The following is a 25,009-nucleotide window of genomic DNA, read 5'->3' as shown; positions in this document are numbered from 1 at the left end:
CCTCACCACTCTCTTACTTCTCTTAATCTCTGTCTCCATGTTTAACCCTTGAGCATTCAGATTGCTCTGTCAAATGTAATGCGTATTCTTTTCAATTAATCGCATTCTTTCAATTTAATCATGCATTATCTCATAACTTCAAGATTTTGATAATGCGATTGTTGATTTTTAGAATGACATTGTAGGATAAATGTGAGAGGCTGAATCTGGCTAGTTCAAACATAAAACAAATAAAATATTTGAGCCAGACGTAGCTGGTTTAAATGCTAAAGGGTTAAAATAATCCCCTCTTTCCTTCATTTTCACTGAGCCTTTATCTTTCACTCTCTCACTTCCTTCTCTATCTCCCTCTCAATTTTCTTTCTCTCTTTCTCTCTCCTCTTAACCTTTTACTCTAAATCTCATGTCTGCTTTTTTAACTAGTCTCTCTCTCTCTCTCTGTATAGTCCCTTCCTGTCTTTAATTCTTTCTATTTATTTGTCAGACCATCTTTCTCTTTCTCAATCTCTTTATCTTTTACTCTAAATTTCATGTTTTATTTCTCCTGGTCTCTTTCTCTCTCTCTCTCTCTCTCTCTATTTCACTCTTTCTCTCTGTGTTACTCTCTGTCTACTCCTCCTTCCTCTCTTTGTTTCTATTCATTTATCAGACCAACTTTCTCTCTCTCTCTCTTTATATAGATATATATATTTCTACCTCTCCCTCTCGCCTTTCAATTCTTCTATGTACCAATTTCTCTTCCATCTTCTCATCTTCATCACACATTATTTGATCCTCTTTCTCTCTCTCTCTCTCTCTCTCTTCCTTTTTGTCACCTTACCTATTTCTCTCTCATATTTTCACTTTCACTCAATGTCTGTTTTTCTCTCACTCTCTCACAATCTTACTCCACCATCTCTACTACTCTCACATTCTCTCTTCCTCCCTCTCTTTGCCTTTCTATTTCGTTCTCTCTCTCCCTCTCTCTACAACTCACATTACTTCTCTCCCTCCCCCCTCTCTCTACTTTTGTATTTCTCCTTCCTTCCTCACTGTTTCTCTCTCTGCTACTCACATTCTTTGCCTTATCTTTGTATTTCTTCCTCACTCAACCACCTACATTCTCTCTCTCTTGCACTCATTCTCTCCCATTCACTCTCACTCACTCTACTCCACTCCATTCAATCCAAGTCTGCTGCCAACACACACATCCTTCACTTGAAGAAAGCCTTCACTTCCACTCCAATAGTTTCACAACAAAATGCCGAGTTGTTACTACTGCTGCAACCATAATAGAACAGTGAACACCAAGACACTTCAACAAACAGCAGCAGATCGTTTTTAATTCTTCCTCACCACCACCAATTTACTTCATACATTTTATCTTTCTCTTCTTTTGTTGCCATATCTCTCTAATTCTTCACTCTTATCTCTTTCTGTGCTGCAGCATGCTCACAACAGCTACCCTCCATATTCCCAAATTCCACTCTCTCTTTTCTTCATCTCTCTCTCTCTGCATCCCATCTCAGATAGAAACACAGTTACACACATATACTCACAACCATGCATACATACATATATATATGCTGTATGTGTGTATGTGTGTGTGTGTATACACACACACTGACATAATGTGTCAGGTAAAGTGCTAATTCAAGTTTAATAATTGAGTCTTACTGTAAAGAGTTTATCCAAGCAAAACCAAAGTTGCAAGAGGATCCTTTTACCCACAGAATCTGTCTTCAAGTATCTTAACCAAAGAACCCTCTCATCAAATTGGTGACCCTGTCAAATAGTACTCATCATGTGACTATCAAATCAGGTGACGTTATATAGTAATATGTGAATCATGAATATTAGGCAATGAGACATAATAGTTTATATTTTCCCTATTTTATTTTTTATAAGAGGTACAGGTGTAACTGTGTGGCTAAGAAGTTTGCTTCACAACCAAATGGTTCTGAGTTCACTCCCACTGCATGGTACCTTGTGCAAGTGTTTACTATTATAGTTCTGGGTCAACCAAAGCCTTGTGAGTGGATTTGGTGGGCTGAAAGAAGCCCATCATAATATGTCTGTGTGTGTGCGTATGTGTATACATATATATATATATATATATATATATCATGATGGCACCTGTGCCCAGCGTCGCCTTCCTGGCACTTGTGCCAGTGGCATGTGTAAAGACATTCGAGTGAGATCGTTGCCAGTGCCGCTGGACTGGCTCCTGTGCAGGTGGTACGTAAAATACACTATTTTGAGTGTGGCCATTGCCAGTACCTCCTGACTGGCCTTCGTGCCGGTGGCACGTAAAAGCACCCACTACACTCTCGGAGTGGTTGGCGTTAGGAAGGGCATCCAGCTGTAGAAACTCTGCCAAATCAGATTGGAGCCTGGTGTAGCCATCTGGTTCACCAGTCCTCGGTCAAATCGTCCAACCCATGTTAGCATGGAAAACGGACATTAAATGATGATGATGATATATATACATATATACATAAAGAGGGAAAGAGAGAGATAGTTGTTTTTTTCTATTATTTAATTATATAAATTTTTCCTTTGAAGAAGGTGCTGGTTTCTAACAAAGATACAAAGCTCCATCATTGGAATGTAGATAATGAAAACAATGTCACATTTTAAACCTGAGAAAAGTCTAGCATAGTTTTACTGTTCTGCCAACAGATTGTATTCGTAATATGCAAGGCAGTTGGTTTGATTTGTTTTTCTGAAAATTCCAGCTGTGTGCGCATGTTTGCAAATACTCTTGACATCATGTAATGACTGTAAACAATCACTGTCATATAAGCAATGCCATTCATTTCCAGTCTTTTGTGAAAATCATGTTCTGGCCATAAGGGAAAATACTACTTTGCCTGGAAACAAGGCAACAAGAAAGGGTTACACAATCCAGATGCAGAAAAAGCCTGCTTCAACAAATTCCATTTGTGCTATGCAAGCATGGTAAAATAGCCACAAACTTATGATGGTGGTGGTAGTGGTGATGATGACGGTGATTCTATTTGCTGGTAAACGCTTGTTTAAACTTGGAGACAGACATACAGCAGTTATATTTGAGATGTTCAGATGATATTCTTGTTACTTGAGTTCAATCTCCTGTAACTCCCTTGTTATCCTCATTGATTATCTTTGTCAGTCAATTGATTCTGTAACCTGGATTCATACCCAAGCTTTTGACATGGATTGCCTTATTATAAAGACTTCTTGCAGACAGGAACAGGTGAGGCTGTGTTGTTAAGAAGCTTGCTTCTGAACTGTGTGGCAAATGTCTTCTACTATAGCCCTGGACTAACCAAAACCTTAGTGAGCGAATATGGTAGACAGAAACTGAAAGAATCCCATTGTATATGTACATATTATCTTCTTCCTTTTTTTCTCTCCGTGTTTCTCTCCTTGTTCCTTTCTGTGGAAGAGCATAGGCTCGAAACATTAAAGACTTTTTCACTTTCCGAATGTTATACTAATACATCTGTTTGTTTTCTACGCCACCTGTCTTCGTCTTTTTTTTTTTTTTGTGAATTCTCCCTATATATATATATATATATATATATATATATATATATATATATACAGGTCGTCATCGACTTATAAAGGATTGACCTTATGACTTTTGGCGCACCACCTCCTGGCAGCAATAATAAATAGCCCAGATGAAATCTAATGGGTTTAATTTCTTAGAAATTAACCTGTCTATGGAGGATGATATCAGCTAACAAATGCTTCCCCTAGGTTTGGTTATCAATCACCACTGTGGTTATCCCAACTGTTGGATGAATATTCTGCCACAGAGACATCAAGGCAACCTCGTATTTGTTTATAAGACGACTGTTTGAGATTAACACCAGTATAATAGTATAATACAGAATGCTGTGTGTGACTTACCTGAGAATGTATCTTAAGAATGTAAAAATAGAAAACAAAGCTATGTAGGCCTATAGGCGGACTTAGAATCAAATTGACTTACAACCAGTCAGTCAGAACCAATTGTGGTTGTAAGTTGACGATGACCTGTGTGTGTGTGTGTAGTGTAAAACCAGTCTGTAGTGCAAAAATGGTTGGGACTGCTTTGTTATGCTACAGTGCTCAAGCCTTGTTTGGAATAAAATTGTATAAAAAAAAAAATAAGGGGTGATTGAAGAGTAGAACAGATGGCACTGCATTCATTGATGAATGAGGAATATATCTGTAGAACAATAAAAATTCCAAATTTCTCTCATCCACTTCTTCAATTTATAGTCTAAGTTGTTAAATGGTTCTGTTGAATCTTTCTATTAGGAGCATTTGCTTGAGCAGGTAAGACATTACATACAGTCTATATATATAGATGATGAAGGAGATGTTTCTATGTGGCTTGCTTGTTTGTTGTACCTTGTTTATCATTTTGTCCATGTTCTTTTGCCACGTCATGTACCCAGTTATGTATCTATATGTACATGTAGATGAAGGTATGTACATACATGTACATATATATGCATATACTCATATATTGTTTTTATATATATATATATATATATATATATATATATGTACTGATTAGCACTAAAAAGCACTCATACCCAAATGTACCTATGTATGTTTTGATATATCATTCATAATACATATGTTCAAACAAATCACACATGCAAATACAGGTAGAAGCACACATAAATACCTATACTCAAATGTATTCATCATATCATACATGGAAACAACACAGGTGTGTAGAGAGGATTGAGAGTAGCAAAATACAATGTAAAAAATGGTGAAGAAAAAGAGAAGGGGAGAGGAAGAGAGGGGAAAGTGATAAGAAAAGAAAGTGAGAAAAAAATAGACTAGACAGAAGAGAGAGAGAGAGAGAGAGAGAGAGAGAGAGAGAGAGAGAATAGGAGAAAAGATTTTATATATATATATATATGTGTGTGTGTAGAGAGAGAGAGAGAGAATTTATTGTGATGTGAATTCCAATGAAAAGATTAGCGAATGAAATGATTTCTGGTAGCCTTTAAGATTAACTGAAATGTAAACAAGCACAACAGGAGGTACAGCTAAGTGACTCTACATACATGAGAAGGTGTAAAGTTCATAGGTTGACTATGAAAGAGTGATGCTAGAGCTGTGAAATCTTGTATGCGCTAATTTCAAATATTCTTATTTATAACAGCATTGTTTCTTTCCAGCTAAACTGACATCTGACTGTTCAACGAACATTTCAAAAGTGACTAGTGGCAACTTCTCTTGAAAATGGACAAAATTTGGCATCGTGATGCTATCCAATACCTGCAGGAAAAGAGTTTAGTCCCCAATGACATTCATGCTGACATAGTTGCTACATTAGGGGATGATGCTCCAGTTTTATTAATAATGCAAATGTGGGCAGCTGAATTTAGGAGGGAAAGGGAGAGTGTTGAAGAGGACCCAAGGTCTGGATGTTCTGCAGCTGCCACCACCAAGGAAAACATTGATCGTGTTCATCACATGGTGATGGATGACAGGCAACTGACTATAAATCAAATAGCCAATGCTATTAACATATCCTGTGAGAGAGTTGAGACTATTCTACACAATAAACTTGGTATGATGAAGGTTTCTGCTCATTGGATGCCATCCCTTTTGATACCAGATCAAAGGCACACCAGGCTGATCACATCATAAGAAAATCTGACAGTGTTTCAGGCAGATCCAGCTGGTTTCCTTGAATGTCCCCTTAACCAGGCCGAGTGTTAGATTTATAACTTTGAGCCAGACACATAGGTGATTCATGCAATGGAAACACCCCTTCTGCAAGGAGGGTGATGGCCTCAGTTTTATGGGATATAAAAGGAATTGTGTTTATTGACTATCTTCAAAAGGGCTACACTATCAACAAAGAGTACTATGCCAACTTGCTGAGGCAGTTACCAACGGTTATCAAAACCAAATACTCAAGAAAACTGATGTAATGTGCCCTGTTTCATCAGGACAATGCTCCAGCTAGTGCTTGGTTTTAATGGCTGCTGTGTGTATCTGTGACTTTAGCACCGGCCCTATTCTTCTGATTTGGCCCCATCTGACTATCATCTGTTCTTCAACATGAAAAGACACTTGGCTGGGAGCCAATATTGCAGTGATGATGAGGTCACATCTGCTGTTGATGATTTTTTTTACCAATAGGATCCAAGCACTGTAACACTGCTGGGAGAAGTGTGTGGACCACAAGGGGAACTATGTTGAAAAATATACCTCATTTGGTGATGTTCCATGAGTTTCTTGGTCAGCCTGTGAATTTTTCAGCTAACCCTCATACATGCATACACACACGTAACATACATCTCACTTCTCTCTCTGTATAAACATATATTGTGTGTGTGTGTGTGTGTGTGCGTGTGTGTGTGTGTGTGCGTGTGTGTGCACATGCACATATATATCATGTGAACACATGATTGAACAAACTATCAGATGTTACACATCATTGATCACAATGTGCTTTGCACTGTTTTAGCCACTGAATGAGGTCACACTGCTGGCTTAGTGAGCATGCCAACACTCACCCTCGATTGAAAAGGGACTGGAGCAACATGAAATGAAGTGCCACCTGGTTTGGGAATTGAACCACAATCTTTAATATATATATATATATATATATATATATATATATATATATATATATATATTATATATATATATAAATTCAGAAGAGTGGTACAACAAGGCACCAATATTTACTGGAAAATATATATATGTATGTATATGTATATACTATAAATATATAGAGACAATGGCTATCAGCTACACCTATGCTGAAATTTAAAGTCAATAACAGCTTATACAACTCTCACTTTCAAAGCCAAAGAAACAAATGAGAGCAAGATCTTGGCCTTTGCGATGAGGTGGGTGTTATTTTGGAATATCCTTCTCTTTGACCAGTGGTTCTTAACCAGGGTCCATATAAGATTTTTGGGAGTCTATGCAACAAAATAGTAAATTGGGGATCCACAATAGTATTTTAAGGCCCCTGAAAAAATTTTGCTTTAAATATTTGTATTGGTATGTATTGCTAGTTATTTTTCGTTCTCTAACATTTTACATAGTTTAACCTCCACAAGTTAATGTATGAAAAACAAAACAGGAATTTTGAAAGAAGCTTCTATAAAACTAGTTTTTAAACATCAAATGACTATGGGGATCCACCGGAATAAAACAGTGACCAAAGGGGTCCGTAGATAAAAAAATGGTTGAGAAATCCTGAGACAGATGTCTAAACAAAGATTAAGCATGACCATTGACTTTCCTGAGTTCATCTGTTCTCTGACAGATTTTGTTTTTCATCCAACAGGGTATCCAATGAAAACCGTCTTCCTTGCCCCCAAACTTAGTTTTCAAGTCTGGTATATTCTATCGGTCCCTTTTGCCTAATGGCTACTATACTTTGAGGATGTTAACAAAACAATACCAGTTGTCAAGTGAAGGGGGTGGGGCAAACACAAAGACAAATATACCTGTATATACTTTCTTTTTTCTGGTACTCTTCTAGTACCCTTTAAACTTAATGTAATCTAATGTTTCCTCCACAGGTCTCCACGTTTTGGTAAGTTGAGGATTTTGTTTATTTTTATATATTTGTATCATACTATACTGATGATTGAAAGTTAGATATTATTCTAATAATCGTGAAATCGTTTGATATATAGTTGAGTTCGTTTTTAAAAGGTTGGTTTTTCTAAGTGTTGCTTTTCCTCGCATTCGGTAAAAATGTGTTTATTATGGAAGTCTAGTGTGTGGCATTATTCTGTAGTAATGCCCTTATATAAATATAAATAAATAAATATATTCTTGGGAATAAAAAATGATGGATTTTTTTCCCTTATGAGTTTTTTCAGGCTAGCTTCTTGATAAAATTCTTTTAAAATAATTTTATTGTATATTATAATAGGTACTTTAAATGCTTATATCATTTTATTGGATATAACTTTCTGTGTCTGCCATACAATAAGGTTATCCTGCAATAGGAGTTGCGGTTCTATTGGTAAATCCCAAATTTGTAAAAAATATTTACATATATATACATATATATATACTACATACACACACACACACACACACATGTATATATATATATATATATATATATATATATATATATATATAAATATATGTATATATATATATATATATTTATATTTCGAGCGAGTTCGTTGCCAGTACCACTGGACTGTCTCCTGTGCAGGTGGCACGTAAAATACACCAATTCGAGTGTGGCCATTGCCAGTACCTCCTGACTGGCCTTCGTGCCGGTGGCACGTAAAAGCACCCACTACACTCTCGGAGTGGTTGGCGTTAGGAAGGGCATCCAGCTGTAGAAACTCTGCCAAATCAGATTGGAGGCTGGTGCAACCTCCTGGTACACCAGTCCGCAGTCAAATCGTCCAACCCATGCTAGCATGGAAAGCGGACGTTAAACGATGATGATGATACTACATATATAGACTTATATATACATATATATATACATACGTATATACACATATATATATATATATATACATACATATATACACATATATATATACATACATATATACACACATATATATACATACATATATACACACATATACATACATATACATTACTACACACACACAGAGTGAAAACCGTTTATTGTAATCATTTTGAAATAAAGTCTTTTAATTTCTAATAACTGGTCAATAACATTAGCTGTGGTTATAAGTGGTTGCCAGTGCATGTGTATATGACATATATAAATACATACATATATATATATATATATATATATACATGCACACACTCGTACACTCATATGCATATGTGTATTCATAATGCAATGCACTCAAAACATATTTTTTCGTTATGTATTTAGAATGCATTAATATTAACAAAGATGCAAATTTTAATGGCAACTTTAACGAGTCTTCACTGGTCTGACGAGAATTTGTCCAAAGATCAGAATGGAAACGCATTGTAAAGGTTTGATCAACGGAGAAACAAAGAAAACCAGAATAACTAACCAGATATACAGTACCGAAATAGAATCTATTCATTATTATGATAGCATTTATATTATCATTATTATTCAGGTGGTGAGCTGGCTAAACTGTTAACATGCTGGATGGAATACTTAGCAGTATTGCACCTGTCGCTACGTTCTGAATTCCGTCAGGTCGACTTTGCTTATAAGCCTTTTGGGGTTGATAAAATAAGTACCAGTTGAATACTGGGGTCAATGTAATCGACTTAACCCCACCCCCAAAACTGCTGCCCTTGTGGCAAAATTTGAAACCATTATTATCATTATTATTATTATTATTAAGTTGGTGAGCTGGCAGAATAGTTAGCACACCGAGCAAAATGCTGAGCAGCACTTTGCCTGTTGCTACATTCTCAGTTCAAATTCTGCCGAGGTCGACTATGCCTTTCATCCTTTCAGGTCAATGTAATCGACTTAATCCCTTCCCTCAAATTTGAGCCTTCATCTTCCAGTAGGAAGAATTATTAAGGCATATTATTATTATTATTATTACTATTATTACTGTTATTATTTGAGCCTCACGGAGGTAATATGGCCAATACTTGTGTCATGTAAAAAGCACCATTCAAGCACTTGGACCTCACAGAGGCAACACAAGCAATGCTGGTGGAATGTAACTGGCACCTGTGCCGTTGTCATGTAAAAAGCACCCATTACACTCTCAGAGTGGTTGGCATTAGCAAGGGCATCCAGCCATGGAAACCATGCCAAATCAGACTGGAGTCTGGTGCAGCCACTCAACTTACCAGCCCTGGTCAAACTGTCTAACTCATGCCAGCATGGACAAAAGATGGTAAATGATGATGATGGTTATTACTATTATTTGGGCCTCATGGAGGCAATGTAGCCGATACCTGTGTCATGTAAAAAGCACCATTCAAGCACTGGGCCTCACAGAGGCAATGCAACCAATGCTGGTGACATGTAACTGGCATCTATGCTGTTGTCATGTAAAAAGCACCTGGAAGGCATTAGAAAGGGCATCCAGCTGTAGAAACCATGCCAAATCAGACTGGAGTCTGGTGCAGCCCCTCAGCTTACTCATTTCTACAGTTAAGTGAATTGGAGCAATGTGAAATAAAGTGTCTTGCCGAAGAACACAACACACAATCCAGGAATCAAACTCACTACCTTGTGATAGTGAACCCAATGCTCTAACTACTGAGCCATGCACCTTTATATGTTATATATATATATATATATATATATATATATATATATATATATATATATATATATAATATATACAAAGAGAGAGAGAGAGAGAGAGAGAGAGAGAGAGAGAGAGAGAGGATGTATATGTGTGGTAATTTGTGTCTCTTTATCTTGACATAATGTGATAATTGTAAATGAGGGCCACTGTGATACAAGTATTGTCATTTATTTCCAATATTCTGTGAGAAACATGTCTAGTTATGGGGAAATATTACCTTGCTTTGAAACAGGTGAGTGTTGGTAAGAAGAAGAGCATCTGGCCATAGAAAAAATCTGCCTCAATAAATTCCATTCAACCCATGCGAGCTTGGAAATCCATCCAGGTTGGGCAACTTGCCCAGACCAATGCAACCCTTACAAGTCAGACGACCTGATCAAGTGATCAAGCTGTACACACAAACACACACATGAAATATCTCATCTGCACACTTCATGACTAGAGATGAGAGCAGTAGTTCACTAACTGAACTGGTTGATCCTGGCTACTGACACTTTGTTGCATATTCAGCTGCTCAGGCACTGACTCAGTAGATGAACTGGATGATCCTGGCTATTAACACTTTGTTGGGTGTTCATCAGCTCAGGTAGAGACTCAACAGATTCATCTGCTGATTCATGTTGGGTCCCATAATTTCAATGTATCCTGGCTCATTTTACACTTTTGCTCTTTTACACTTTTACTTGTTTCAGTCATTTGACTGCGGCCATGTTGGAGCACCGCCTTTAGTCGAGCAAATCGACCCCAGGACTTATTCTTTGGAAGCCTAGTACTTATTCTATCGGTCTCTTTTGCTGAACCGCTAAGTTATGGGGACGTAAACACACCAGCATCGGTTGTCAAGCGATGTTGGGGGGACAAACACAGACACACATACATATACATATATATATACATATATACGACGAGCTTCTTTCAGTTTCCGTCTACTAAATCCACTCACAAGGCTTTGGTCGGCCCAAGGCTATAGTAGAAGACACTTACCCAAGGTGCCACGCAGTGGGACTGAACCCAGAACCATGTGGTTGGTAAGCAAGCTACTTACCACACAGCCACTCCCGCGCCATATAGTTATATACTACTTAGCCCATAGCTAGAACCCTAACAAATGCTCGCTACTACTCCAGGTCAGAGTAGACCTAGGATCACTAATGGCTAAGAAGTGAGTCCACACTTCTCCAAACACTGGAAGTCCTGAACCAGGGCCTCATCACCAGAAACAGTTCAAAGTCATACTTAAGACATTAAAAGTGAACATTAAAATGATGGTGATGATGATGATGCTTGGTGGGGGTATCTGAAAGGTGAGAGATGAATGAAGAAGGCATGCAAGCGATTAGCTAAACTCATAGGAAGTTAAGTTTTTGTTTGCTTGAATGTACAAAAGAAACGGATGTCTGATTGTGATCGGGAAATTTAATTGGTTTAATTTTACTGTCCTCTGACACATTATATATTGCTGCCATGTTAAGAGAAGGGATTGGCACCAAACACTGTCTTATACTTGGACTAAATATAACTGAGGCAATACAAGCAGGCCGTACACGCAAGCTGTACACACATCTACACACATATACACACGTGCAATACACAAGGACACATAGGCCTATGCACATAAACACATAAAGAGTAATCAAATATAAGCAGTCATGTACAGGCAAACACAACCATTACAGGAGTGCATGTATACGTAAATATGGCACTTAGATAAACATATAGCTACTCACGCATACACACACACACACACACACACACACACACACACACACACACACAGAGTCTCTGGAGCTCAAACAAAAGAAGACCTGTCACCCTGTTAGTGACCAGCTTTCTGTAAAAAATTTAGTCTCACTCACTCACCTAATTGTTCATTCATTCATGCAGGTGTGCATGAATGAATGAGAGAGGAACTATGCAGGTATGCATGGATACATATATACATAATACATACATGTCTGAGCTGAAATTACAAGAGAGAGAGAGAAAGAGAGAGAGAAGATGTATGATTGACTCACCAACAGATTGTTTTCAGTGAAGAATTTAAGACCGACCAGGAAGTTGTGAGAAGGAAACTGTTCTGTTAATAGCCACTCAGAGAACAAGGTTACAAGGTTAGAAGAAATGAATATGACTTGCTCATATATTTTCTACAAGCTGTAATAACCTCTATGTAGTTGTTCAGTCTGCTAGAAGTAGCAACTGAATCAACCTCGAAGTACAGTCTACTGCTTTAAAACAGTATTATAACACTTTCAGTGCTGGAATCAGATATTTACCAAATATTTCACTACCTTCAACTGTGAAAAGCAGTTTTATGTACCAATCTATCTTTTGCAGAAGAATATTATGATTGAAATTATTTGCTGTGGAGGGAAAAGGACCGAAATATCTGGCACCTAGATGTACTCAAGAGGACCCATCCTCCATAGCACAAGTGCTAAGGTTGCATCCCCTGGTGAAGAGGATTGGCCAGTAAGAGTCTTGTACTGTTGCCATGTAAAAATCACTCATATCAGTGCCATGTAATAAGAACTCGTGCCAGTGCCACATAGGAGTGCTCGTGCCAGTGGGGTGTTAAAAGCACCTAGCACACACTGTAAAATGGTTGGTATTAAGAAGGGCATCCAGCTGCAGAAACCAAGCCAAATCGGACTGGAACCTGGAGTAGCTTCCCAACTTGCTAGCTGTGGGAAAACTGTCTAACTCATGCCAGCATGGAAAGATGATGATGATAATATAGGTGCAGGCATCTACACCAATATCAAAAGTATTAATGGCACTAAAGGGTAGAGGCTATGGTAAGGAGTTTTTTTCTCAGCCACATGCTTCCAGGTTCAGCCCCACTGTGTGGCACCTTGCACAATTATATTCTACTGTAGCCCCAAGCTGACCTTCAGCATATAAGTTGCAGAGGTATTTTGGGGAGGAATTCTTGGGAAAAAAAAAGTGTGCCTTATATGAGAGAAAGTACAAAAATTTTATTATTATATTATGTATTATACACTTTATTTCTCTTCTTGTCACCTACTAATAGATGTAATACAACTTACCATAATGCAGAATCAATGAGAGTCCTAAACTTGTTTCCCTTTCTTCCAAAGAAGATCCCCAACAATTTTTGTTTTTTTACTTATTTTTGCTAGAATTAGGGTAGTGTAACTAAGTTCTCATCCTAAGAAAACTTTATCATACTTAAATAAACCAATTTTCTATAAAATATTATGCAATAAATCATTAACAAATAAACACTAGAAAAGATGAAATATTTCTAGAATGTAAATAAAAAACAGAATTTAACACTTTTGTTGCAGTTAACAGTTAGCTTGAGGTGCATTCAGAAGACTGTGACTTGGACAAGTGCAGGAAAATGCACCGACAAAAGTGGCAGTTGTTCAAAATAAAACAGTGCAGATTGTGGTAGTCAATAAAATTCAAAAATGTATTCTTTGTGTGTGGCCTGGTAGCAAATAGTGCAGTACTAGTCTGTGGCCTGATACTGGTCTATGGCCCAACACTGGTCTGTGACCTGACGCTGATAAGTGGCTCGATACTGGTTTGCAGCCTGATACTATTCTATGGTTCAATACTGATCTGCATCCCAGTGGTTGGTTACCTTGGCCCTAGACTGGTAAAATCTCACACACCGACAAACTATTGGATCACAGAGAGTTGTTTCTTCTCTCTGACTTTTCTGTCACTATAAATCTTTTCTGAACTAGTAATAAGCTTTGTACCACATCAACCCAAGAAGTGATACACAACTAGTAAGCTGTGTACCACTACCCATCTCACCCTCCTAACTAAATCTCATCTCCAGACTTTCACTAGACACTTTATCCAGTTATTCCTCTCAACACTGTAACTTCTCTTTTCTGAAATTTCATGAGTTCAAAATAAACAGGGATGGATTTCCAATAAACTAATAATTAATGACAAAGTTGATGATCATCAACTACACCAATATCAAAAGTATTAATGGCATTAAACACAATAAACGTTGTCCTCCATTAACCCTTCTAATACCAACTTGCCTGAGACCAACCTTGGGTCTATGATAGAGACCTCTTGTATTAAAGTGATTTAAATTAAAACTTTTCTCCCCATCAATATTTCATGTTAATTTGCCAAATTATTCATTAATTTCAAAATTAATTGAAACAAAGACAGTGTATTTCAAAAAGAAATATCATAAAAGGGTTAAAGTTATCTAAGGTAAAACCTTCCACCAGAATTTCACATTGATTAATGTTCCAAATATTAGCTTCATAATGACAAAGTTAGTTTACCAAATTCTTCATTAATTTCAAAATTAATTGAAACAAAAGCAGTATATTTCAAACAGAATTATGGTAGCAAAACAGATGAAATGATTTACATTGCATGCTAAAGTGTAAATAGCCAGGTAGATCACATGCTAAAATGGCATTGTATTTCAACAAATATATGGTGGGGGGAAAAAAAATTAACTGACTAATGAGCAACAAAATCTTATGACCTAAGCCTTGAAATAACTGTAAATCAATCCCAACCATTAAACTCCATTCTCACAGTGCAACACTAGCTTTGGCAACAATGTTCCACTTCACTCTGTAAGATGTGCAAATGTAATGAACAACTAGGAAAGTTTGCATCAAAGGAAAAAAAAAAACAAGAAAACTAGAAAGGAAGGAAGGAAGCGGGAAGAAAGGTAAATAAAAGATAAGAAAATATATAAATATATAAAGTGTCAGTACAAAACAGTTCAAATGTCGTCATTCTGTTTGCTGGTGTGTGAATCTGCTTACATCTGTTACTTGCAATTCCACCAGGTGATGATGAAAATAATGGTTTCAAATTTTGGCACAAGGCCAGCAAATTTAGCAGGAGGAGGAAGTGAATTACACAACCATCCCATCACTTTCCCCAGTATTCAACTGGTACTTATTTTTATCACCTCTGAAATGATGCAAGACAAAGTTGATCTTCCTGGATTTGAAGCCAGAAGGAATGCCACCAAGCATTTAGTCTAGCACACTAACAATTGAGCTAGCCTGCCACCTGTTTAATTATGATTCTTTCTAATTTGGGGGAAGTGGAATAGGCAATTGCATCAATCCCAGGGCTAAACCCTGAAATGACGCAAGGCAAAGTTGAACTTAGTGAAATTTGAACCCAGAAGAAATGCTGCTAACAATTTTGTCAGGAATGGTAACAATTTTGCAAGTGCGTCACCTTTATAATAATAATTGCTTCGAATTTGGGGGAGGGAGGTCGTTAATTGTGTCAACCCCAGTGCTAAACTGATACTTATTTTCATCAACCCCTATCCACCAACTGAATGAAAAGTGAAGTTGACCATGGTAGAATCTGAACTCAAAATGTTAAAAAATGACAGCAGATATGCCACCAAGCATTTTCTCCTGATGTTCTAACCATTGTACCAGCTTGCCACTTTTATAATAATAATAACAATAATGGTTTCAAATTTTGGCACAAGGCCACCAATTTTGGGGAACAGGGTAAGTCAATTACATCAACTAAAGGGCTCAACTGGGACTTATTTTATCTACCCCTGAAAAGATGAAAGGCAAAATTGACTTCAGCAGGATTTGAACTCAGAATGCAAAGAATTCAAAGAAATGCTACAAAGTATTTTGTCAGATGTGCAAACAGTTTTAATAAACAAACACCTTTAAATGTCTTCTATGATAATTTGATACTTTTCCATCTGGGCAACGTTTGCTATTAATGACAACACAATTATTCTGTTCTCAGTCATTCTGTAATGTGATTGCTATATTAATTCTCTAATTCTGTGATTTGGTTCCAGATGCTTTGTAGTTCTTCTGCACGCTATGTAATTCTGTGATGCAATGCTATATTAATTCTGTAATGTTGTGATTTGGTTCCAGAATATTATATTTTGACTCAGGGGAATAAGCTTTAAAGACATTGTTCTTATTTGATTATTTGTATTTTTTCAATTTATTTTCCTATCCACCCATAATCTTGAGCTTCTATTCAGATAGCTTCTATTGTTCTTCTTCATTTAACCCCTAAACATGCGCACATGTGTGTGTGTATAATTACACACACACACATGCATACAGAAACATTGACATTCATTCACAAACACACATCTACTCAGAGTGTCACAAGGACAACATGGAAAATGTGTGTGCTTATGTACGTTCCACTCTCACCATACATACATACATACATACATACACAAACAGACACACATCTCTCTCTCCATACACACATCTCTCTCTCCATACACACACACACACAGATTCACATTTTTGCCATGTGTCAGAAAAATAGGGGTATTAATACACACATGTGTGTGTATAGTAATGTTTCTCTCTTCCTCTCTCTCTCTCTCTCTACACACACACACACATACTTATAACAGTGTCTTTCTGTCCACAGCTCTCTTCTATTTGTGCATGCATGTGTGTGTGTGTGTGTGTGTGTGTGTGTGTGTGTGTGTGTGTGTCTGATATTTTTTATGTATATAGATAGATGATAGAAAGAGACAAAGAGCAAGAAAGGAAGAACATCAGGATATCATTACACACACACACATATACACACACACATATGCATACACACACATGCACACACACACACACAAACAGGCAAGTAGTAATATCACATACATCAAGATAAATCTATTTTTATGTATTTATTTCACCACCCTCACACAACAAACACACGCTCATTTCACAAGCAGATGGGTGTGTGTGTGTGTATATGTGTGTGTGTGTGTGTGTGCGTGTGTGCTGAAGCATCAAACATGTATTTTTTGCATGTATTTGGAATATTTTTTGCATGTATTTGGAATATTGCTGTTGTGTCGTTCACACCAACCACAAGGTTAGCTGTGACGTTAGTGAAATAGCAGGCTATAAACAGGGATTGAACCCACATCGCAGGTTCTAGTTTTACTCAGTGACAGAGAGAGAGAGACTGGCTACATTGACCACCACAAGAAAGAACTTTTGTTACACTCACGCATGTACACACGCACACACCCACCCTCTCCCCTCTCTCACTCCCTCTCCCCTCTCTCACTCCCACTCTCCTCTCTCACTCCCTCTCCCCTCTCTCACTCCCTCTCCCTATGCAGAAACTAAGCTATTGACTGAAATAGCTGACTTATCTGTCATCTCTTACTTGCTTCAATCACTGGACAGCAGCCAAGTTGAGACGTCACTCTGAAGGATTTAGTCTACCTTGAAGGGCTTAGTCAAACAAAGTGGCACTGGTACTTAGTTTTTTTTTTTAGGTCTGGTACTTATTCTATTGCTTTCATTTGCTGAACTGCTAAGTTATGGGGGATGTAAACAAACCAACACCAAGCAGTGGTGGAATATACACCATCACAGATGCACACACACACAGCTGATAGGCTTCCACACAGTTTCTGTCAACCAAATTCACTCACCAGGAATTTTTTGGCCTAAGGCGATATAGAAGACTCTTGACCAAGATGCCATGCAGTGGAACTGAACTTGAAACCATGTGGTTGCAAAGAGAGCTTCTAAACCACACAGCCATGCCTCTTAATTGTTACTTCAGTGTTACTCAACAGGTTCCTGTGTCTTGCTCTAACTGGAAGCTCTTTGTTTTTCTTGGCTGTCTCCATAATTTCTGTAATTAAATTTGAAGCTAATCTCTTATCCCTCCACCCCCACCTTTATTAATTTGAACTTTAGTTTTACTCACAATATCATTAAACTACTTACAATTATTATGCTTAGAAAGACTCCTTACTTAGCTATAAAGGTTTGTATATTTGATTTTTAGTGTGGTGGTTTGTCATATATTCTTCTTTGGCTGTTCACTAGTTAGGAAGGTTGTAGTGACTATGCTCAAGTTTGAGTTTCCAAGTATTTTATAAACCTGAATCGTTATATTTACAAAGGAACATTCAATAAATTAATGGATCGATGTTCAAGGAATATAATGGCTTGGAATCTAAAGGGGGAAATACAAATATATGTAGGGCAGTAAGTGATAATGGGGAATCCTGTACAAATGGATCCAGAACATGCATACTATGCATTGCAGGGAACTACAGTATCATGTAAAAAAAAATTTTTTAATGCTTATTCAATACCAGAAGTGATATTATCCTAAGGCAGGCATCAAAATCAATTCGTGTTGAGAAATTGGTCAGAGTTACTGACAGGAATAAAATCCTAAGACAAGAGTGGACAGCAGTTAGTAAACAACAACCAACTACACTGAAGATCATAGCCAACTACCAAAACTTGTTGAATAGTGGAGACAAACAGAACAAGAGATTAAACAACAAGAATAATACTAAGGTAATGGAATGTAACCACTTAAAATATTTGACTTGAATCACCTGAAAGACACAAGATCATGAAACTCAATGAGTGACCAAATCTTTAAGGTGCATGTGTGTACATGTATGGGAGTGTACATATGACCGGATAAATAGATAGGTAGATAGGTAAACAGAGACAGATAGATAGATAGATAGATAGATAGATAGATAGATAGATAGATAGATAGATAGATAGACAGATAGGTAGATAGATAGACAGGTAGACTGATTGATAAATGGATAGATGGATGGGTGTGTCTTATTTCACTCATAAAACTAAATTATATGGAGCTGAGTCAAACTTATTGAAAATATATGTAGCTCCTATCAAATATGTTGAGAGCCATTTTCTTCTGCTTGTACTCTCACTCATGTGTTTATATATATACATATATACACACACATATATATGAGCACATTCATACACACAAACACATTCATAATAATATAACTTTCCACACCAGAGCTTCCCAAAGTACAGATGTAATGACCGAAGATGCTCCTAAAAACTCCTCTCTCTCTTACTAATAGTATTTGCATCATTCGAATTTAAATTCCACCGAGGCTGACTTTGCCTTTCATCCTTTCGGGGTTGATAAATTAAGTACCAGTTGAGTACTGGGGTTGATGTAATCGACTTACACTCTCCTTTGAAATTGCTGGCCTTGTGCCAAAATTTCCATAAACCAATATTCTTTTCTACTCTAGGCACAATGCCCCAAATTTTTGGAGAGAGGGCCAGTTGATTAGATTGACCTCAGTATACAACTGGTACTTAATTTATCGACCCCGAAAGGATAAAAACGCAAAATCGACCTCGGTGGAATTTGAATTTGGAACATAAAGACAAACAAAATACTGCTAAGCATTTTGCCTGGCGTGCTAATGTTTCTGCCAGCTCGTTGCCTTTCCTTGAACCAATATTATTTGCATCATTAAGGAATTCTTTCCATTTCTCCAAACCTATCATATACCTTGACAAAATTATATTTGTTGTATGTTTTTTTTTTTCATATTTACACAAAAGATTAGATTTATTTACTATTCTTACTTCAATATGATTTTCTTGAGTTCAGTTTTGTTAGCTTTGAAATTGTCAGCATACCAACAGATGGAATGTTTGTTTAGGCTGCAATAATATTCCAGTGAAGTTGCTACAACAGAATCAATGAACTTTGGACAGAACCCTATAAGACTGGACAACCAAATAAACAAAACAGAAGGTAAGGAGGGAAAACATAAAAACATTAGAAAAGAAATATGGTCCCTCCCCCCACCACCACCACTCCAAATAAAAAAAAAACATGCAGATGTAGAAATAAAAAGCCAAGCTACCTGCTTGCCATCATGATAATAATAATGATAAAAATAATAGTAATAATGTAACATACATAAAATGTTCAAATGTTTCAGTGTGGGACATTTGGCCCACCTTGTGGGCATGTGTGTGTGTGTGTGTATACATATATATATATATATATATGTGTGTGTACATATATATATATATATGTGTGTGTGTGTGTGTGTGTGTGTGTGTGTGTGTGTGTGTGTGTGTGTGTGTGTGTGTGTGTGTGTGTGTGTGTGTGTGTGTGTGTGTGTGTGTGTGTGTGTGTGTGTGCGCGTGTGTGTGTGTGTGTATGTGTGTGTGTTTAACGTTTTTCTTGATGTCCTGTATGCATGTATGTATACATATAGATGTAGGTATGTACATATATGAATGGATATATGCATATATATATATATATATATATATATATATATATATATATATATATATATATATATATATATATATTCTATTATCTGTTTCAGTCATTTGACTGTGGCCATGTTGAAGCACCACCTTTAAGTCGAACAAATTGACCCCAAGACTTATTCTTCGTAAGCCTAGTACTTATTCTATTGGTCACTTTTGCCAAACTGTTAAGTTACGGGGATGTAAACACACCAACATGAGTTGTCAAGCAATGGTGGGAGAACAAACATATACATACATACATACACATACACACACACACAAATATATATATATATATATATATATATATATATATATATATATATATATATATATATATATATATATATATACACACAATGAAAATCTTTCAGTTTCCGTCTACCAAATCCACTCACAACCCTTTGGTTGGCCCAAGGTTATAGTAGAAGACACTTGTCCAAGGAGACACGCAGTGGGACTGAATCCAGAACCATGTGGTTGTTAAGCAAGCTTCTTACCACACAGCCCCGCCTGTGCCTATCTATCTATCTATCTATATATATATATATATATATATATATATATAGCAATAAGAAAATGGAGGGGATTAATAGGTGGTATTCATCAACCAGTAGACATTATATTACGTTAATGTACTTGTGTATTTACTAAAAGGACAATTATAACAATATACAAACACATATGACATATTATGACTTATATCAGTAATTATAAAAATATAAGATATAGTAATAGAAATATTTTAATAATTACTGATATAAGACATAATAAGTCATATGTGTTTGTATATTGTTATAATTGTCCTTTTAGTAAATAAACAACTAATTTGACATAATATGTCTATAAGTTGATGAATACCACATATTAATCCATTCCATTTTCTTATTACTATATAAATTAATGGTAAAATAACTTTTTACCCCCACCCATTTATTGCACTTGGTAATGTAATTGCCATGCAATGAAAAATCACTAGTGTACTAATAAATGGGTATTTTACCAGCAGTATATTGGATAGATATTATCCCATAGTGGTTTGGATTCACAACCCCTAACTTTCTTGGATTTATATATATATATATATATATATATATATATGGGAGAATATACAAATAATAACAACAAACGAGGACAGTTGGTGTAAATAACAAAAGTATATATTAGTATGACGCTCGGGAATACGGAAAGTCTTTGACATTTCGAGCTACGCTCTTCAACAGAAAGAATACGGAGACAAGGAGAAAAACACGGAGAAAAAAAAATTGAGAAAAAAAATTGAATAGTGTTCAGTCAACGGTCAATCATAATATATATATATATATATATATATATATATATATATATATATATATATATATATAATTCAGTAAATAGTGGGGGTGTGTTAACCGTATGTGGAGAAATAATAGGAAATAATGATAAGGCAGAATGCTAAACTGGAAGCATATTTTAATAAAGATTTCTAACCGGCTTTCATTGCATGGCAAATTTTCAAGAAGAGGGAGAATGAAAATGTTTTTTACAAAAAAGTAAAAAATGAAAAAAATAATATATAAAAAAATAATATATAAAAAATAAATATACCAATACATTATAGTGTCTTTGAGCTTTTAAAGTTCAATGGTAATCCATGTAGATAATGGTTGGAAAAATAAGGATGCATGAAAATTGAGAGATGTTAGGTTAAAAAAAAAGAGAAAAGGGGCTAAAAGTTTGTGTTAAGCAGGAAGTGTGGTGTCAAAACAGGAAGTGTGTAAGAGGAGACAAATCAATTTTCATGCATCCTTATTTTTCCAACCATTATCTACATGGATTACCATTGAACTTTAAAAGCTCGAAGACAATATAATGTATTGGTATATTTATTTTTTATATATTATTTTTTTATATATTATTTTTTTCATTTTTTACTTCTTTGTAAAAAACATTTTCATTCTCCCTCTTCTTGAAAATTTGCCATGCAATGAAAGCCGGTTAGAAATCTTTATTAAAATATGCTTCCAGTTTAGCATTCTGCCTTATCATTATTTTTCATTTTCATATATATATTTATAGAGCAATCCTTCACCATATTACGGTTTATTATTTAAGCTTACGTCAATATATAAATTATAAAAATAATTTTAAAAATATACAGTACTGTTTCTACTTTGCAGATTTTCACCTATTGCAGGGGTCTTTAAATACCTCTTTCAGTTCTCCTTTAAATAGTCATGAAATGAGGTGCCATATTTTTGTAGTGATAATTGGTATATTTTAAGTTCTAGGTAACCCATTACCAGGTTTGCAATCACTGGGGCAGCTCGGGTTCCCATTGCAGTTCCACATTTTTGTCGATAGTAGACTGTATCGAACATGATATAGTTGTTCAGTAGGATGAATTTCAGTGCTGTGATTATGAATCTGTCCTGGGATCTCTTCTGGGTATTTTCCTAGCCAGAAGGTGATTGCTTCTATGCCATAATTGTGTGGGATATTGGTGTACACATCAAATGATACTAACAGGGTTCCTTCATTTATTGTCTTTGGGAGGTGGATAAGCATGTCTAAGTCATCCCTGATGAAGCTTTTCACATATTTTAGAAACGATTTGAGTAAGATATTGAGGAAATTGCTCAAACGGTGAGTTTCACAAGCAGGGCCATATCTTTATTATTGTCACTCTGCCTTCTGCGCATGCATGCTTATTGTTGGTACTATTTTGGTCACACAATTGAAGTTTGAGCTTTAACGTGACATTTTTCTTTCTGGCTTTTTGCACCAAAGAAGAACAAAGAGCAGGGATCCAATTTCTCTGGAAAAGGGTGTATAATCAACAATGCAAGATACGATGCGTATATATTTGTGAATATTTGTATGTACTCGCATTTTGCTTTTCTATGGGTGTATATAAATATTTTCATTTATTTCGCTCAGTATGTTTTGCTGATGAAGGAAAATTTATCAAACTAATCCAGAAATTGATCAATCCAAAACTATCTGAATTATTTTATGAAATTTTAGTCAGTCTACTTTCCTGCTTTCAACCTGTATATATATGTGGAGTGAATATCAGCAATGGTTGGACGTATTGGGTGTCTACTTTCAGTATATGAGCCCGGTAGCTTCTGTGCCCTTTATTATAATTGTACCTTATACAATTCTCTCTCTATATATATGTATGTGTGGATATGTGTGTATGTATATATATATATATATATGTGTGTGTGTGTGTGTGTGTGTGTGTGTGTGTGTGTGTGTATGTGTGTGTGTGTATATATGTGTGTGTGTGTGTGTGTGTGTGTGTGTGTGTGTGTGTGTGTGTGTATAGATATATATCAATTGGGCATGGATACAATTGTAGGTGAAATTGAGTTTTATATTGTTCAGAATTGTATTATGTTCTAATAAATTGATGTCTATATGTCAATTTCTCCGTTTTCTCTCTCTCTCTCTCTCTCTCTCTCTCTCTCTCTCTCTCTCACACACACACACATATATATAAACATGGAAAAGTTCATGTTGAAGACGATGTGTGTATGTATATACACATATTCTTCATGAATATATAAGCTCTTTGACATACTCGTATACTGAGCACTCACCTTTTCTCTACACACTTAATCCACCCTCACTCACTCACACACACACACACGCAAATACTTTCCTATATAGGCACACACAGATGTATCATTGTGCACATGCATACATTCTCACGGTACGCATGTGCAAGTGTGCCCATATGTATTGCCATGTGTGATATAACGACTTTATTTTCTCTGTGCTTTGTATTTTTACTTGCAACCCATGGTGGAATGTTATCTTTTTAACGCATCAGAACCCATACCCATCTGTCATACACATGCACATCAGAACCCATCTGTCACAAACATCTTGCCTAATGAAAAAAAAAAACAAAAAAGAATAAATAAAGCTTAAAAATCTCAAGAGAGTAATTTTTACGAGATACTACTTATATTGTGCACGCGAGTATATAAATTACATACACACACACACACACACACACATATATATATATTTATATATACATATACAGAGACATAGATAGATAGATAGATAGATAGATAGATAGGTAGATAGATAGATAGATAGATAGATAGATAGATAGATAGATAGATAGATAGATAGATAGATAGATAGATATGAAAGGTGTAGTGAGCGAGAGAAAGAAAGTTGCAAAGAGATGTACATACTCAAACTTTCACACATTCACTCACACTGCTTGTCACTGTTCCTCTGTGTACGCAGACACACAAACATATAAACCTAACCTTGAAACCAGATCTGGTTCCATGAAAGGTGATCCTCGGAAAAAAAAAAAAAAAATGAAAATGAACAAAAAAATCGACAGTGACGATGAAAAGAAATAATAATAAATTAGCATCAGCGAGGGAGCTGTTGCCTTGTTAACAGTCTTGTTAAGAACAACGCGGTTTCTAAGGAAGATGTAAGGAAGTTGAAAGAATGATCCAAAGGACCTTTGGCCATTTGATATGGCTCGCTCTTCTGGTATAATCCCAGAGTCAAAGCATCAGTAATAATAATCCTTTCTACTATAGACGCAAGGCCCGAAATTTTGTGGGAGGAGACTTGTCGATTACATCGATCCCAGTGTTTCACTGGTACTTAATTTATCGATCACCGAGAGGATGAAAGGCAAAGTCGACCTCGGTGGAATTTGAACTCAGGACATAAGAACGGACGAAATGCTTCTAA

At 36.2% G+C, this 25,009-nt stretch overlaps 1 protein-coding gene across 3 annotated transcripts in view; it reads right to left on the bottom strand.

Annotated features, from left to right (window-relative positions):
• Positions 1-25,009, bottom strand: part of LOC106879154 (uncharacterized) — a 220,828-nt gene that overhangs the window by 111,370 nt on the left and 84,449 nt on the right. The window lies entirely within an intron of this gene.

The sequence above is a fragment of the Octopus bimaculoides genome, chromosome 5, assembly GCF_046866305.1.
Source record: "Octopus bimaculoides isolate indiv1 chromosome 5, ASM4686630v1, whole genome shotgun sequence".
NCBI lineage: Eukaryota > Metazoa > Mollusca > Cephalopoda > Octopoda > Octopodidae > Octopus > Octopus bimaculoides.
Note: the sequence above shows the minus strand (reverse complement) of the source record. Positions and strands in the feature narration are given on the sequence as shown.